Source organism: Anomaloglossus baeobatrachus, chromosome 7, assembly GCF_048569485.1.
Source record: "Anomaloglossus baeobatrachus isolate aAnoBae1 chromosome 7, aAnoBae1.hap1, whole genome shotgun sequence".
Lineage (NCBI taxonomy): Eukaryota > Metazoa > Chordata > Amphibia > Anura > Aromobatidae > Anomaloglossus > Anomaloglossus baeobatrachus.
In genome coordinates this window covers 198,646,630-198,661,821 of record NC_134359.1, presented here as the reverse complement: position 1 = coordinate 198,661,821, position 15,192 = coordinate 198,646,630, and the positions used below count along the sequence as shown (strand labels likewise).

Genomic DNA, 15,192 nt, shown 5'->3' with positions numbered 1-15,192 from the left:
ATTTTGATGAGTCTTTGCTTTTTCACTGAAGGTTTTAAGTTGGCCTCTAACGGAGTGGGCCTTATCTCTTCTCCTTCATTGTCTGGTGTCTGGAGTTGGACTAATGCAAACCTTACCAGCCATAAACCAATGCTCAATCTGGCAAAATAAAACCCACCGTTTTCATTTGGCATGCCTTATGCCATCCTACATCGGATGACGTCTTCTCTTTTTTATGCACTTAGACAGCACAGATTTATGATTCCTTCATTGCACTATCTCAGAGATTTGAGAAGGTCAAATATCCACCGCCTGGGTTGAAAATGGAACTAAGCCTTTCAACACGGAAGAAGGAGATTAAACCGACGAGGATGGGATTCGAACCCATGCATGCAGAGCACAATGGATTAGCAGTCCATCGCCTTAACCACTCGGCCACCTCGTCTACATGAGAAACCTGAAATCAGGTGATATGATCTGATGAGGATATTGACTAGTCTGTGCAATTGAGCTAAAGATTGTGTATCGGCCTCTGGCAAAATGGAGCTTATCACATCTCCTACACTGGATAATGAAAAGAGTTAGACTAGCTCAAACCATATCAGAAATGAGCTAATGCTCAGGGTTTTAATAACAGTATTTTTACTGAAGATTGAATGTCGTGTCTGTATTGAAGCCCTGAAAATTGGTTTATCCCAGATAGCATTTGCATTAGTTTGTCTCTAGACATCAGATGACACTGAAGAAGATCAGAAAAGGCCACTCTACCAGAAGCTGCTTTACTATCGGTCAGTAGGAAAAGAGGTGCTGTGGCTTAGTTGGTTAAAGCGCCTGTCTAGTAAACAGGAGATCCTGAGTTCGAATCTCAGCAGTGCCTTCTTTTCATAGTCTCGGTATAGAAGTTTCGATTTTTAAAGGGCACCTTTCATAGTGAGAGACTAATGTCAAATTTGTCTTTCTCACATCTCTGAGATAGTTGAATGAAGGAATTATAAATATGTGCTGTCTAAGTGCTCAGAAGGAAGAAGATGTCATGCGATGTAGGATGGCACCAAGCATGCCAAATAAAAACAGTGGTTTTCTTTTGCCAGATTGAAATGCTTCCATGCGCATCTCTCCCTGCTAGAAAAGTTTGATAGCAGTCTTCTTGAACAGTGAAAGGGCAAGAAAACAACAAGAACAAAGATGGAAGTCAAAACCATGCATAAACAGCTCAATCCATAGACTGTATTGTTAATGCATCACCTGAACTTCACAGCCAACTTCTCTGCCCAAAAACGTAGAAACCAGACCATAAGATCTGAAGAGCATTTTGATGAGTCTTTGCTTTTTCACTGAAGGTTTTAAGTTGGCCTCTAACGGAGTGGGCCTTATCTCTTCTCCTTCATTGTCTGGTGTCTGGAGTTGGACTAATGCAAACCTTACCAGCCATAAACCAATGCTCAATCTGGCAAAATAAAACCCACCGTTTTCATTTGGCATGCCTTATGCCATCCTACATCGGATGACGTCTTCTCTTTTTTATGCACTTAGACAGCACAGATTTATGATTCCTTCATTGCACTATCTCAGAGATTTGAGAAGGTCAAATATCCACCGCCTGGGTTGAAAATGGAACTAAGCCTTTCAACACGGAAGAAGGAGATTAAACCGACGAGGATGGGATTCGAACCCATGCATGCAGAGCACAATGGATTAGCAGTCCATCGCCTTAACCACTCGGCCACCTCGTCTACATGAGAAACCTGAAATCAGGTGATATGATCTGATGAGGATATTGACTAGTCTGTGCAATTGAGCTAAAGATTGTGTATCGGCCTCTGGCAAAATGGAGCTTATCACATCTCCTACACTGGATAATGAAAAGAGTTAGACTAGCTCAAACCATATCAGAAATGAGCTAATGCTCAGGGTTTTAATAACAGTATTTTTACTGAAGATTGAATGTCGTGTCTGTATTGAAGCCCTGAAAATTGGTTTATCCCAGATAGCATTTGCATTAGTTTGTCTCTAGACATCAGATGACACTGAAGAAGATCAGAAAAGGCCACTCTACCAGAAGCTGCTTTACTATCGGTCAGTAGGAAAAGAGGTGCTGTGGCTTAGTTGGTTAAAGCGCCTGTCTAGTAAACAGGAGATCCTGAGTTCGAATCTCAGCAGTGCCTTCTTTTCATAGTCTCGGTATAGAAGTTTCGATTTTTAAAGGGCACCTTTCATAGTGAGAGACTAATGTCAAATTTGTCTTTCTCACATCTCTGAGATAGTTGAATGAAGGAATTATAAATATGTGCTGTCTAAGTGCTCAGAAGGAAGAAGATGTCATGCGATGTAGGATGGCACCAAGCATGCCAAATAAAAACAGTGGTTTTCTTTTGCCAGATTGAAATGCTTCCATGCGCATCTCTCCCTGCTAGAAAAGTTTGATAGCAGTCTTCTTGAACAGTGAAAGGGCAAGAAAACAACAAGAACAAAGATGGAAGTCAAAACCATGCATAAACAGCTCAATCCATAGACTGTATTGTTAATGCATCACCTGAACTTCACAGCCAACTTCTCTGCCCAAAAACGTAGAAACCAGACCATAAGATCTGAAGAGCATTTTGATGAGTCTTTGCTTTTTCACTGAAGGTTTTAAGTTGGCCTCTAACGGAGTGGGCCTTATCTCTTCTCCTTCATTGTCTGGTGTCTGGAGTTGGACTAATGCAAACCTTACCAGCCATAAACCAATGCTCAATCTGGCAAAATAAAACCCACCGTTTTCATTTGGCATGCCTTATGCCATCCTACATCGGATGACGTCTTCTCTTTTTTATGCACTTAGACAGCACAGATTTATGATTCCTTCATTGCACTATCTCAGAGATTTGAGAAGGTCAAATATCCACCGCCTGGGTTGAAAATGGAACTAAGCCTTTCAACACGGAAGAAGGAGATTAAACCGACGAGGATGGGATTCGAACCCATGCATGCAGAGCACAATGGATTAGCAGTCCATCGCCTTAACCACTCGGCCACCTCGTCTACATGAGAAACCTGAAATCAGGTGATATGATCTGATGAGGATATTGACTAGTCTGTGCAATTGAGCTAAAGATTGTGTATCGGCCTCTGGCAAAATGGAGCTTATCACATCTCCTACACTGGATAATGAAAAGAGTTAGACTAGCTCAAACCATATCAGAAATGAGCTAATGCTCAGGGTTTTAATAACAGTATTTTTACTGAAGATTGAATGTCGTGTCTGTATTGAAGCCCTGAAAATTGGTTTATCCCAGATAGCATTTGCATTAGTTTGTCTCTAGACATCAGATGACACTGAAGAAGATCAGAAAAGGCCACTCTACCAGAAGCTGCTTTACTATCGGTCAGTAGGAAAAGAGGTGCTGTGGCTTAGTTGGTTAAAGCGCCTGTCTAGTAAACAGGAGATCCTGAGTTCGAATCTCAGCAGTGCCTTCTTTTCATAGTCTCGGTATAGAAGTTTCGATTTTTAAAGGGCACCTTTCATAGTGAGAGACTAATGTCAAATTTGTCTTTCTCACATCTCTGAGATAGTTGAATGAAGGAATTATAAATATGTGCTGTCTAAGTGCTCAGAAGGAAGAAGATGTCATGCGATGTAGGATGGCACCAAGCATGCCAAATAAAAACAGTGGTTTTCTTTTGCCAGATTGAAATGCTTCCATGCGCATCTCTCCCTGCTAGAAAAGTTTGATAGCAGTCTTCTTGAACAGTGAAAGGGCAAGAAAACAACAAGAACAAAGATGGAAGTCAAAACCATGCATAAACAGCTCAATCCATAGACTGTATTGTTAATGCATCACCTGAACTTCACAGCCAACTTCTCTGCCCAAAAACGTAGAAACCAGACCATAAGATCTGAAGAGCATTTTGATGAGTCTTTGCTTTTTCACTGAAGGTTTTAAGTTGGCCTCTAACGGAGTGGGCCTTATCTCTTCTCCTTCATTGTCTGGTGTCTGGAGTTGGACTAATGCAAACCTTACCAGCCATAAACCAATGCTCAATCTGGCAAAATAAAACCCACCGTTTTCATTTGGCATGCCTTATGCCATCCTACATCGGATGACGTCTTCTCTTTTTTATGCACTTAGACAGCACAGATTTATGATTCCTTCATTGCACTATCTCAGAGATTTGAGAAGGTCAAATATCCACCGCCTGGGTTGAAAATGGAACTAAGCCTTTCAACACGGAAGAAGGAGATTAAACCGACGAGGATGGGATTCGAACCCATGCATGCAGAGCACAATGGATTAGCAGTCCATCGCCTTAACCACTCGGCCACCTCGTCTACATGAGAAACCTGAAATCAGGTGATATGATCTGATGAGGATATTGACTAGTCTGTGCAATTGAGCTAAAGATTGTGTATCGGCCTCTGGCAAAATGGAGCTTATCACATCTCCTACACTGGATAATGAAAAGAGTTAGACTAGCTCAAACCATATCAGAAATGAGCTAATGCTCAGGGTTTTAATAACAGTATTTTTACTGAAGATTGAATGTCGTGTCTGTATTGAAGCCCTGAAAATTGGTTTATCCCAGATAGCATTTGCATTAGTTTGTCTCTAGACATCAGATGACACTGAAGAAGATCAGAAAAGGCCACTCTACCAGAAGCTGCTTTACTATCGGTCAGTAGGAAAAGAGGTGCTGTGGCTTAGTTGGTTAAAGCGCCTGTCTAGTAAACAGGAGATCCTGAGTTCGAATCTCAGCAGTGCCTTCTTTTCATAGTCTCGGTATAGAAGTTTCGATTTTTAAAGGGCACCTTTCATAGTGAGAGACTAATGTCAAATTTGTCTTTCTCACATCTCTGAGATAGTTGAATGAAGGAATTATAAATATGTGCTGTCTAAGTGCTCAGAAGGAAGAAGATGTCATGCGATGTAGGATGGCACCAAGCATGCCAAATAAAAACAGTGGTTTTCTTTTGCCAGATTGAAATGCTTCCATGCGCATCTCTCCCTGCTAGAAAAGTTTGATAGCAGTCTTCTTGAACAGTGAAAGGGCAAGAAAACAACAAGAACAAAGATGGAAGTCAAAACCATGCATAAACAGCTCAATCCATAGACTGTATTGTTAATGCATCACCTGAACTTCACAGCCAACTTCTCTGCCCAAAAACGTAGAAACCAGACCATAAGATCTGAAGAGCATTTTGATGAGTCTTTGCTTTTTCACTGAAGGTTTTAAGTTGGCCTCTAACGGAGTGGGCCTTATCTCTTCTCCTTCATTGTCTGGTGTCTGGAGTTGGACTAATGCAAACCTTACCAGCCATAAACCAATGCTCAATCTGGCAAAATAAAACCCACCGTTTTCATTTGGCATGCCTTATGCCATCCTACGTCGGATGACGTCTTCTCTTTTTTATGCACTTAGACAGCACAGATTTATGATTCCTTCATTGCACTATCTCAGAGATTTGAGAAGGTCAAATATCCACCGCCTGGGTTGAAAATGGAACTAAGCCTTTCAACACGGAAGAAGGAGATTAAACCGACGAGGATGGGATTCGAACCCATGCATGCAGAGCACAATGGATTAGCAGTCCATCGCCTTAACCACTCGGCCACCTCGTCTACATGAGAAACCTGAAATCAGGTGATATGATCTGATGAGGATATTGACTAGTCTGTGCAATTGAGCTAAAGATTGTGTATCGGCCTCTGGCAAAATGGAGCTTATCACATCTCCTACACTGGATAATGAAAAGAGTTAGACTAGCTCAAACCATATCAGAAATGAGCTAATGCTCAGGGTTTTAATAACAGTATTTTTACTGAAGATTGAATGTCGTGTCTGTATTGAAGCCCTGAAAATTGGTTTATCCCAGATAGCATTTGCATTAGTTTGTCTCTAGACATCAGATGACACTGAAGAAGATCAGAAAAGGCCACTCTACCAGAAGCTGCTTTACTATCGGTCAGTAGGAAAAGAGGTGCTGTGGCTTAGTTGGTTAAAGCGCCTGTCTAGTAAACAGGAGATCCTGAGTTCGAATCTCAGCAGTGCCTTCTTTTCATAGTCTCGGTATAGAAGTTTCGATTTTTAAAGGGCACCTTTCATAGTGAGAGACTAATGTCAAATTTGTCTTTCTCACATCTCTGAGATAGTTGAATGAAGGAATTATAAATATGTGCTGTCTAAGTGCTCAGAAGGAAGAAGATGTCATGCGATGTAGGATGGCACCAAGCATGCCAAATAAAAACAGTGGTTTTCTTTTGCCAGATTGAAATGCTTCCATGCGCATCTCTCCCTGCTAGAAAAGTTTGATAGCAGTCTTCTTGAACAGTGAAAGGGCAAGAAAACAACAAGAACAAAGATGGAAGTCAAAACCATGCATAAACAGCTCAATCCATAGACTGTATTGTTAATGCATCACCTGAACTTCACAGCCAACTTCTCTGCCCAAAAACGTAGAAACCAGACCATAAGATCTGAAGAGCATTTTGATGAGTCTTTGCTTTTTCACTGAAGGTTTTAAGTTGGCCTCTAACGGAGTGGGCCTTATCTCTTCTCCTTCATTGTCTGGTGTCTGGAGTTGGACTAATGCAAACCTTACCAGCCATAAACCAATGCTCAATCTGGCAAAATAAAACCCACCGTTTTCATTTGGCATGCCTTATGCCATCCTACATCGGATGACGTCTTCTCTTTTTTATGCACTTAGACAGCACAGATTTATGATTCCTTCATTGCACTATCTCAGAGATTTGAGAAGGTCAAATATCCACCGCCTGGGTTGAAAATGGAACTAAGCCTTTCAACACGGAAGAAGGAGATTAAACCGACGAGGATGGGATTCGAACCCATGCATGCAGAGCACAATGGATTAGCAGTCCATCGCCTTAACCACTCGGCCACCTCGTCTACATGAGAAACCTGAAATCAGGTGATATGATCTGATGAGGATATTGACTAGTCTGTGCAATTGAGCTAAAGATTGTGTATCGGCCTCTGGCAAAATGGAGCTTATCACATCTCCTACACTGGATAATGAAAAGAGTTAGACTAGCTCAAACCATATCAGAAATGAGCTAATGCTCAGGGTTTTAATAACAGTATTTTTACTGAAGATTGAATGTCGTGTCTGTATTGAAGCCCTGAAAATTGGTTTATCCCAGATAGCATTTGCATTAGTTTGTCTCTAGACATCAGATGACACTGAAGAAGATCAGAAAAGGCCACTCTACCAGAAGCTGCTTTACTATCGGTCAGTAGGAAAAGAGGTGCTGTGGCTTAGTTGGTTAAAGCGCCTGTCTAGTAAACAGGAGATCCTGAGTTCGAATCTCAGCAGTGCCTTCTTTTCATAGTCTCGGTATAGAAGTTTCGATTTTTAAAGGGCACCTTTCATAGTGAGAGACTAATGTCAAATTTGTCTTTCTCACATCTCTGAGATAGTTGAATGAAGGAATTATAAATATGTGCTGTCTAAGTGCTCAGAAGGAAGAAGATGTCATGCGATGTAGGATGGCACCAAGCATGCCAAATAAAAACAGTGGTTTTCTTTTGCCAGATTGAAATGCTTCCATGCGCATCTCTCCCTGCTAGAAAAGTTTGATAGCAGTCTTCTTGAACAGTGAAAGGGCAAGAAAACAACAAGAACAAAGATGGAAGTCAAAACCATGCATAAACAGCTCAATCCATAGACTGTATTGTTAATGCATCACCTGAACTTCACAGCCAACTTCTCTGCCCAAAAACGTAGAAACCAGACCATAAGATCTGAAGAGCATTTTGATGAGTCTTTGCTTTTTCACTGAAGGTTTTAAGTTGGCCTCTAACGGAGTGGGCCTTATCTCTTCTCCTTCATTGTCTGGTGTCTGGAGTTGGACTAATGCAAACCTTACCAGCCATAAACCAATGCTCAATCTGGCAAAATAAAACCCACCGTTTTCATTTGGCATGCCTTATGCCATCCTACATCGGATGACGTCTTCTCTTTTTTATGCACTTAGACAGCACAGATTTATGATTCCTTCATTGCACTATCTCAGAGATTTGAGAAGGTCAAATATCCACCGCCTGGGTTGAAAATGGAACTAAGCCTTTCAACACGGAAGAAGGAGATTAAACCGACGAGGATGGGATTCGAACCCATGCATGCAGAGCACAATGGATTAGCAGTCCATCGCCTTAACCACTCGGCCACCTCGTCTACATGAGAAACCTGAAATCAGGTGATATGATCTGATGAGGATATTGACTAGTCTGTGCAATTGAGCTAAAGATTGTGTATCGGCCTCTGGCAAAATGGAGCTTATCACATCTCCTACACTGGATAATGAAAAGAGTTAGACTAGCTCAAACCATATCAGAAATGAGCTAATGCTCAGGGTTTTAATAACAGTATTTTTACTGAAGATTGAATGTCGTGTCTGTATTGAAGCCCTGAAAATTGGTTTATCCCAGATAGCATTTGCATTAGTTTGTCTCTAGACATCAGATGACACTGAAGAAGATCAGAAAAGGCCACTCTACCAGAAGCTGCTTTACTATCGGTCAGTAGGAAAAGAGGTGCTGTGGCTTAGTTGGTTAAAGCGCCTGTCTAGTAAACAGGAGATCCTGAGTTCGAATCTCAGCAGTGCCTTCTTTTCATAGTCTCGGTATAGAAGTTTCGATTTTTAAAGGGCACCTTTCATAGTGAGAGACTAATGTCAAATTTGTCTTTCTCACATCTCTGAGATAGTTGAATGAAGGAATTATAAATATGTGCTGTCTAAGTGCTCAGAAGGAAGAAGATGTCATGCGATGTAGGATGGCACCAAGCATGCCAAATAAAAACAGTGGTTTTCTTTTGCCAGATTGAAATGCTTCCATGCGCATCTCTCCCTGCTAGAAAAGTTTGATAGCAGTCTTCTTGAACAGTGAAAGGGCAAGAAAACAACAAGAACAAAGATGGAAGTCAAAACCATGCATAAACAGCTCAATCCATAGACTGTATTGTTAATGCATCACCTGAACTTCACAGCCAACTTCTCTGCCCAAAAACGTAGAAACCAGACCATAAGATCTGAAGAGCATTTTGATGAGTCTTTGCTTTTTCACTGAAGGTTTTAAGTTGGCCTCTAACGGAGTGGGCCTTATCTCTTCTCCTTCATTGTCTGGTGTCTGGAGTTGGACTAATGCAAACCTTACCAGCCATAAACCAATGCTCAATCTGGCAAAATAAAACCCACCGTTTTCATTTGGCATGCCTTATGCCATCCTACATCGGATGACGTCTTCTCTTTTTTATGCACTTAGACAGCACAGATTTATGATTCCTTCATTGCACTATCTCAGAGATTTGAGAAGGTCAAATATCCACCGCCTGGGTTGAAAATGGAACTAAGCCTTTCAACACGGAAGAAGGAGATTAAACCGACGAGGATGGGATTCGAACCCATGCATGCAGAGCACAATGGATTAGCAGTCCATCGCCTTAACCACTCGGCCACCTCGTCTACATGAGAAACCTGAAATCAGGTGATATGATCTGATGAGGATATTGACTAGTCTGTGCAATTGAGCTAAAGATTGTGTATCGGCCTCTGGCAAAATGGAGCTTATCACATCTCCTACACTGGATAATGAAAAGAGTTAGACTAGCTCAAACCATATCAGAAATGAGCTAATGCTCAGGGTTTTAATAACAGTATTTTTACTGAAGATTGAATGTCGTGTCTGTATTGAAGCCCTGAAAATTGGTTTATCCCAGATAGCATTTGCATTAGTTTGTCTCTAGACATCAGATGACACTGAAGAAGATCAGAAAAGGCCACTCTACCAGAAGCTGCTTTACTATCGGTCAGTAGGAAAAGAGGTGCTGTGGCTTAGTTGGTTAAAGCGCCTGTCTAGTAAACAGGAGATCCTGAGTTCGAATCTCAGCAGTGCCTTCTTTTCATAGTCTCGGTATAGAAGTTTCGATTTTTAAAGGGCACCTTTCATAGTGAGAGACTAATGTCAAATTTGTCTTTCTCACATCTCTGAGATAGTTGAATGAAGGAATTATAAATATGTGCTGTCTAAGTGCTCAGAAGGAAGAAGATGTCATGCGATGTAGGATGGCACCAAGCATGCCAAATAAAAACAGTGGTTTTCTTTTGCCAGATTGAAATGCTTCCATGCGCATCTCTCCCTGCTAGAAAAGTTTGATAGCAGTCTTCTTGAACAGTGAAAGGGCAAGAAAACAACAAGAACAAAGATGGAAGTCAAAACCATGCATAAACAGCTCAATCCATAGACTGTATTGTTAATGCATCACCTGAACTTCACAGCCAACTTCTCTGCCCAAAAACGTAGAAACCAGACCATAAGATCTGAAGAGCATTTTGATGAGTCTTTGCTTTTTCACTGAAGGTTTTAAGTTGGCCTCTAACGGAGTGGGCCTTATCTCTTCTCCTTCATTGTCTGGTGTCTGGAGTTGGACTAATGCAAACCTTACCAGCCATAAACCAATGCTCAATCTGGCAAAATAAAACCCACCGTTTTCATTTGGCATGCCTTATGCCATCCTACATCGGATGACGTCTTCTCTTTTTTATGCACTTAGACAGCACAGATTTATGATTCCTTCATTGCACTATCTCAGAGATTTGAGAAGGTCAAATATCCACCGCCTGGGTTGAAAATGGAACTAAGCCTTTCAACACGGAAGAAGGAGATTAAACCGACGAGGATGGGATTCGAACCCATGCATGCAGAGCACAATGGATTAGCAGTCCATCGCCTTAACCACTCGGCCACCTCGTCTACATGAGAAACCTGAAATCAGGTGATATGATCTGATGAGGATATTGACTAGTCTGTGCAATTGAGCTAAAGATTGTGTATCGGCCTCTGGCAAAATGGAGCTTATCACATCTCCTACACTGGATAATGAAAAGAGTTAGACTAGCTCAAACCATATCAGAAATGAGCTAATGCTCAGGGTTTTAATAACAGTATTTTTACTGAAGATTGAATGTCGTGTCTGTATTGAAGCCCTGAAAATTGGTTTATCCCAGATAGCATTTGCATTAGTTTGTCTCTAGACATCAGATGACACTGAAGAAGATCAGAAAAGGCCACTCTACCAGAAGCTGCTTTACTATCGGTCAGTAGGAAAAGAGGTGCTGTGGCTTAGTTGGTTAAAGCGCCTGTCTAGTAAAAAGGAGATCCTGAGTTCGAATCTCAGCAGTGCCTTCTTTTCATAGTCTCGGTATAGAAGTTTCGATTTTTAAAGGGCACCTTTCATAGTGAGAGACTAATGTCAAATTTGTCTTTCTCACATCTCTGAGATAGTTGAATGAAGGAATTATAAATATGTGCTGTCTAAGTGCTCAGAAGGAAGAAGATGTCATGCGATGTAGGATGGCACCAAGCATGCCAAATAAAAACAGTGGTTTTCTTTTGCCAGATTGAAATGCTTCCATGCGCATCTCTCCCTGCTAGAAAAGTTTGATAGCAGTCTTCTTGAACAGTGAAAGGGCAAGAAAACAACAAGAACAAAGATGGAAGTCAAAACCATGCATAAACAGCTCAATCCATAGACTGTATTGTTAATGCATCACCTGAACTTCACAGCCAACTTCTCTGCCCAAAAACGTAGAAACCAGACCATAAGATCTGAAGAGCATTTTGATGAGTCTTTGCTTTTTCACTGAAGGTTTTAAGTTGGCCTCTAACGGAGTGGGCCTTATCTCTTCTCCTTCATTGTCTGGTGTCTGGAGTTGGACTAATGCAAACCTTACCAGCCATAAACCAATGCTCAATCTGGCAAAATAAAACCCACCGTTTTCATTTGGCATGCCTTATGCCATCCTACATCGGATAACGTCTTCTCTTTTTTATGCACTTAGACAGCACAGATTTATGATTCCTTCATTGCACTATCTCAGAGATTTGAGAAGGTCAAATATCCACCGCCTGGGTTGAAAATGGAACTAAGCCTTTCAACACGGAAGAAGGAGATTAAACCGACGAGGATGGGATTCGAACCCATGCATGCAGAGCACAATGGATTAGCAGTCCATCGCCTTAACCACTCGGCCACCTCGTCTACATGAGAAACCTGAAATCAGGTGATATGATCTGATGAGGATATTGACTAGTCTGTGCAATTGAGCTAAAGATTGTGTATCGGCCTCTGGCAAAATGGAGCTTATCACATCTCCTACACTGGATAATGAAAAGAGTTAGACTAGCTCAAACCATATCAGAAATGAGCTAATGCTCAGGGTTTTAATAACAGTATTTTTACTGAAGATTGAATGTCGTGTCTGTATTGAAGCCCTGAAAATTGGTTTATCCCAGATAGCATTTGCATTAGTTTGTCTCTAGACATCAGATGACACTGAAGAAGATCAGAAAAGGCCACTCTACCAGAAGCTGCTTTACTATCGGTCAGTAGGAAAAGAGGTGCTGTGGCTTAGTTGGTTAAAGCGCCTGTCTAGTAAACAGGAGATCCTGAGTTCGAATCTCAGCAGTGCCTTCTTTTCATAGTCTCGGTATAGAAGTTTCGATTTTTAAAGGGCACCTTTCATAGTGAGAGACTAATGTCAAATTTGTCTTTCTCACATCTCTGAGATAGTTGAATGAAGGAATTATAAATATGTGCTGTCTAAGTGCTCAGAAGGAAGAAGATGTCATGCGATGTAGGATGGCACCAAGCATGCCAAATAAAAACAGTGGTTTTCTTTTGCCAGATTGAAATGCTTCCATGCGCATCTCTCCCTGCTAGAAAAGTTTGATAGCAGTCTTCTTGAACAGTGAAAGGGCAAGAAAACAACAAGAACAAAGATGGAAGTCAAAACCATGCATAAACAGCTCAATCCATAGACTGTATTGTTAATGCATCACCTGAACTTCACAGCCAACTTCTCTGCCCAAAAACGTAGAAACCAGACCATAAGATCTGAAGAGCATTTTGATGAGTCTTTGCTTTTTCACTGAAGGTTTTAAGTTGGCCTCTAACGGAGTGGGCCTTATCTCTTCTCCTTCATTGTCTGGTGTCTGGAGTTGGACTAATGCAAACCTTACCAGCCATAAACCAATGCTCAATCTGGCAAAATAAAACCCACCGTTTTCATTTGGCATGCCTTATGCCATCCTACATCGGATGACGTCTTCTCTTTTTTATGCACTTAGACAGCACAGATTTATGATTCCTTCATTGCACTATCTCAGAGATTTGAGAAGGTCAAATATCCACCGCCTGGGTTGAAAATGGAACTAAGCCTTTCAACACGGAAGAAGGAGATTAAACCGACGAGGATGGGATTCGAACCCATGCATGCAGAGCACAATGGATTAGCAGTCCATCGCCTTAACCACTCGGCCACCTCGTCTACATGAGAAACCTGAAATCAGGTGATATGATCTGATGAGGATATTGACTAGTCTGTGCAATTGAGCTAAAGATTGTGTATCGGCCTCTGGCAAAATGGAGCTTATCACATCTCCTACACTGGATAATGAAAAGAGTTAGACTAGCTCAAACCATATCAGAAATGAGCTAATGCTCAGGGTTTTAATAACAGTATTTTTACTGAAGATTGAATGTCGTGTCTGTATTGAAGCCCTGAAAATTGGTTTATCCCAGATAGCATTTGCATTAGTTTGTCTCTAGACATCAGATGACACTGAAGAAGATCAGAAAAGGCCACTCTACCAGAAGCTGCTTTACTATCGGTCAGTAGGAAAAGAGGTGCTGTGGCTTAGTTGGTTAAAGCGCCTGTCTAGTAAACAGGAGATCCTGAGTTCGAATCTCAGCAGTGCCTTCTTTTCATAGTCTCGGTATAGAAGTTTCGATTTTTAAAGGGCACCTTTCATAGTGAGAGACTAATGTCAAATTTGTCTTTCTCACATCTCTGAGATAGTTGAATGAAGGAATTATAAATATGTGCTGTCTAAGTGCTCAGAAGGAAGAAGATGTCATGCGATGTAGGATGGCACCAAGCATGCCAAATAAAAACAGTGGTTTTCTTTTGCCAGATTGAAATGCTTCCATGCGCATCTCTCCCTGCTAGAAAAGTTTGATAGCAGTCTTCTTGAACAGTGAAAGGGCAAGAAAACAACAAGAACAAAGATGGAAGTCAAAACCATGCATAAACAGCTCAATCCATAGACTGTATTGTTAATGCATCACCTGAACTTCACAGCCAACTTCTCTGCCCAAAAACGTAGAAACCAGACCATAAGATCTGAAGAGCATTTTGATGAGTCTTTGCTTTTTCACTGAAGGTTTTAAGTTGGCCTCTAACGGAGTGGGCCTTATCTCTTCTCCTTCATTGTCTGGTGTCTGGAGTTGGACTAATGCAAACCTTACCAGCCATAAACCAATGCTCAATCTGGCAAAATAAAACCCACCGTTTTCATTTGGCATGCCTTATGCCATCCTACATCGGATGACGTCTTCTCTTTTTTATGCACTTAGACAGCACAGATTTATGATTCCTTCATTGCACTATCTCCGAGATTTGAGAAGGTCAAATATCCACCGCCTGGGTTGAAAATGGAACTAAGCCTTTCAGCACGGAAGAAGGAGATTAAACCGACGAGGATGGGATTCGAACCCATGCATGCAGAGCACAATGGATTAGCAGTCCATCGCCTTAACCACTCGGCCACCTCGTCTACATGAGAAACCTGAAATCAGGTGATATGATCTGATGAGGATATTGACTAGTCTGTGCAATTGAGCTAAAGATTGTGTATCGGCCTCTGGCAAAATGGAGCTTATCACATCTCCTACACTGGATAATGAAAAGAGTTAGACTAGCTCAAACCATATCAGAAATGAGCTAATGCTCAGGGTTTTAATAACAGTATTTTTACTGAAGATTGAATGTCGTGTCTGTATTGAAGCCCTGAAAATTGGTTTATCCCAGATAGCATTTGCATTAGTTTGTCTCTAGACATCAGATGACACTGAAGAAGATCAGAAAAGGCCACTCTACCAGAAGCTGCTTTACTATCGGTCAGTAGGAAAAGAGGTGCTGTGGCTTAGTTGGTTAAAGCGCCTGTCTAGTAAACAGGAGATCCTGAGTTCGAATCTCAGCAGTGCCTTCTTTTCATAGTCTCGGTATAGAAGTTTCGATTTTTAAAGGGCACCTTTCATAGTGAGAGACTAATGTCAAATTTGTCTTTCTCACATCTCTGAGATAGTTGAATGAAGGAATTATAAATATGTGCTGTCTAAGTGCTCAGAAGGAAGAAGATGTCATGCGATGTAGG

General features: G+C 41.3%; 23 non-coding genes across 23 annotated transcripts; 11 read left to right on the top strand and 12 right to left on the bottom strand.

Moving 5' to 3' along the window:
• Positions 1-342: 342 nt before the first annotated feature.
• Positions 343-424, bottom strand: TRNAS-GCU (transfer RNA serine (anticodon GCU)). The gene has a single exon. It is a non-coding gene; the product is annotated as a tRNA-Ser (tRNA).
• Positions 425-782: 358 nt separating this feature from the next.
• Positions 783-856, top strand: TRNAT-AGU (transfer RNA threonine (anticodon AGU)). The gene has a single exon. It is a non-coding gene; the product is annotated as a tRNA-Thr (tRNA).
• Positions 857-1,630: 774 nt separating this feature from the next.
• Positions 1,631-1,712, bottom strand: TRNAS-GCU (transfer RNA serine (anticodon GCU)). Its single transcript has one exon. It is a non-coding gene; the product is annotated as a tRNA-Ser (tRNA).
• A 358-nt stretch (positions 1,713-2,070) lies between these two features.
• Positions 2,071-2,144, top strand: TRNAT-AGU (transfer RNA threonine (anticodon AGU)). The gene has a single exon. It is a non-coding gene; the product is annotated as a tRNA-Thr (tRNA).
• A 774-nt stretch (positions 2,145-2,918) lies between these two features.
• TRNAS-GCU (transfer RNA serine (anticodon GCU)) lies at positions 2,919-3,000 on the bottom strand. The gene has a single exon. It is a non-coding gene; the product is annotated as a tRNA-Ser (tRNA).
• Positions 3,001-3,358: 358 nt separating this feature from the next.
• On the top strand, positions 3,359-3,432 carry TRNAT-AGU (transfer RNA threonine (anticodon AGU)). Its single transcript has one exon. It is a non-coding gene; the product is annotated as a tRNA-Thr (tRNA).
• Positions 3,433-4,206: 774 nt separating this feature from the next.
• TRNAS-GCU (transfer RNA serine (anticodon GCU)) lies at positions 4,207-4,288 on the bottom strand. Its single transcript has one exon. It is a non-coding gene; the product is annotated as a tRNA-Ser (tRNA).
• A 358-nt stretch (positions 4,289-4,646) lies between these two features.
• TRNAT-AGU (transfer RNA threonine (anticodon AGU)) lies at positions 4,647-4,720 on the top strand. Its single transcript has one exon. It is a non-coding gene; the product is annotated as a tRNA-Thr (tRNA).
• Positions 4,721-5,494: 774 nt separating this feature from the next.
• TRNAS-GCU (transfer RNA serine (anticodon GCU)) lies at positions 5,495-5,576 on the bottom strand. The gene has a single exon. It is a non-coding gene; the product is annotated as a tRNA-Ser (tRNA).
• Positions 5,577-5,934: 358 nt separating this feature from the next.
• TRNAT-AGU (transfer RNA threonine (anticodon AGU)) lies at positions 5,935-6,008 on the top strand. The gene has a single exon. It is a non-coding gene; the product is annotated as a tRNA-Thr (tRNA).
• A 774-nt stretch (positions 6,009-6,782) lies between these two features.
• TRNAS-GCU (transfer RNA serine (anticodon GCU)) lies at positions 6,783-6,864 on the bottom strand. Its single transcript has one exon. It is a non-coding gene; the product is annotated as a tRNA-Ser (tRNA).
• Positions 6,865-7,222: 358 nt separating this feature from the next.
• TRNAT-AGU (transfer RNA threonine (anticodon AGU)) lies at positions 7,223-7,296 on the top strand. Its single transcript has one exon. It is a non-coding gene; the product is annotated as a tRNA-Thr (tRNA).
• Positions 7,297-8,070: 774 nt separating this feature from the next.
• On the bottom strand, positions 8,071-8,152 carry TRNAS-GCU (transfer RNA serine (anticodon GCU)). Its single transcript has one exon. It is a non-coding gene; the product is annotated as a tRNA-Ser (tRNA).
• A 358-nt stretch (positions 8,153-8,510) lies between these two features.
• TRNAT-AGU (transfer RNA threonine (anticodon AGU)) lies at positions 8,511-8,584 on the top strand. Its single transcript has one exon. It is a non-coding gene; the product is annotated as a tRNA-Thr (tRNA).
• A 774-nt stretch (positions 8,585-9,358) lies between these two features.
• TRNAS-GCU (transfer RNA serine (anticodon GCU)) lies at positions 9,359-9,440 on the bottom strand. The gene has a single exon. It is a non-coding gene; the product is annotated as a tRNA-Ser (tRNA).
• Positions 9,441-9,798: 358 nt separating this feature from the next.
• TRNAT-AGU (transfer RNA threonine (anticodon AGU)) lies at positions 9,799-9,872 on the top strand. The gene has a single exon. It is a non-coding gene; the product is annotated as a tRNA-Thr (tRNA).
• Positions 9,873-10,646: 774 nt separating this feature from the next.
• TRNAS-GCU (transfer RNA serine (anticodon GCU)) lies at positions 10,647-10,728 on the bottom strand. Its single transcript has one exon. It is a non-coding gene; the product is annotated as a tRNA-Ser (tRNA).
• Positions 10,729-11,934: 1,206 nt separating this feature from the next.
• On the bottom strand, positions 11,935-12,016 carry TRNAS-GCU (transfer RNA serine (anticodon GCU)). The gene has a single exon. It is a non-coding gene; the product is annotated as a tRNA-Ser (tRNA).
• Positions 12,017-12,374: 358 nt separating this feature from the next.
• Positions 12,375-12,448, top strand: TRNAT-AGU (transfer RNA threonine (anticodon AGU)). Its single transcript has one exon. It is a non-coding gene; the product is annotated as a tRNA-Thr (tRNA).
• Positions 12,449-13,222: 774 nt separating this feature from the next.
• Positions 13,223-13,304, bottom strand: TRNAS-GCU (transfer RNA serine (anticodon GCU)). Its single transcript has one exon. It is a non-coding gene; the product is annotated as a tRNA-Ser (tRNA).
• A 358-nt stretch (positions 13,305-13,662) lies between these two features.
• On the top strand, positions 13,663-13,736 carry TRNAT-AGU (transfer RNA threonine (anticodon AGU)). Its single transcript has one exon. It is a non-coding gene; the product is annotated as a tRNA-Thr (tRNA).
• A 774-nt stretch (positions 13,737-14,510) lies between these two features.
• Positions 14,511-14,592, bottom strand: TRNAS-GCU (transfer RNA serine (anticodon GCU)). Its single transcript has one exon. It is a non-coding gene; the product is annotated as a tRNA-Ser (tRNA).
• A 358-nt stretch (positions 14,593-14,950) lies between these two features.
• On the top strand, positions 14,951-15,024 carry TRNAT-AGU (transfer RNA threonine (anticodon AGU)). Its single transcript has one exon. It is a non-coding gene; the product is annotated as a tRNA-Thr (tRNA).
• Positions 15,025-15,192: the final 168 nt, after the last annotated feature.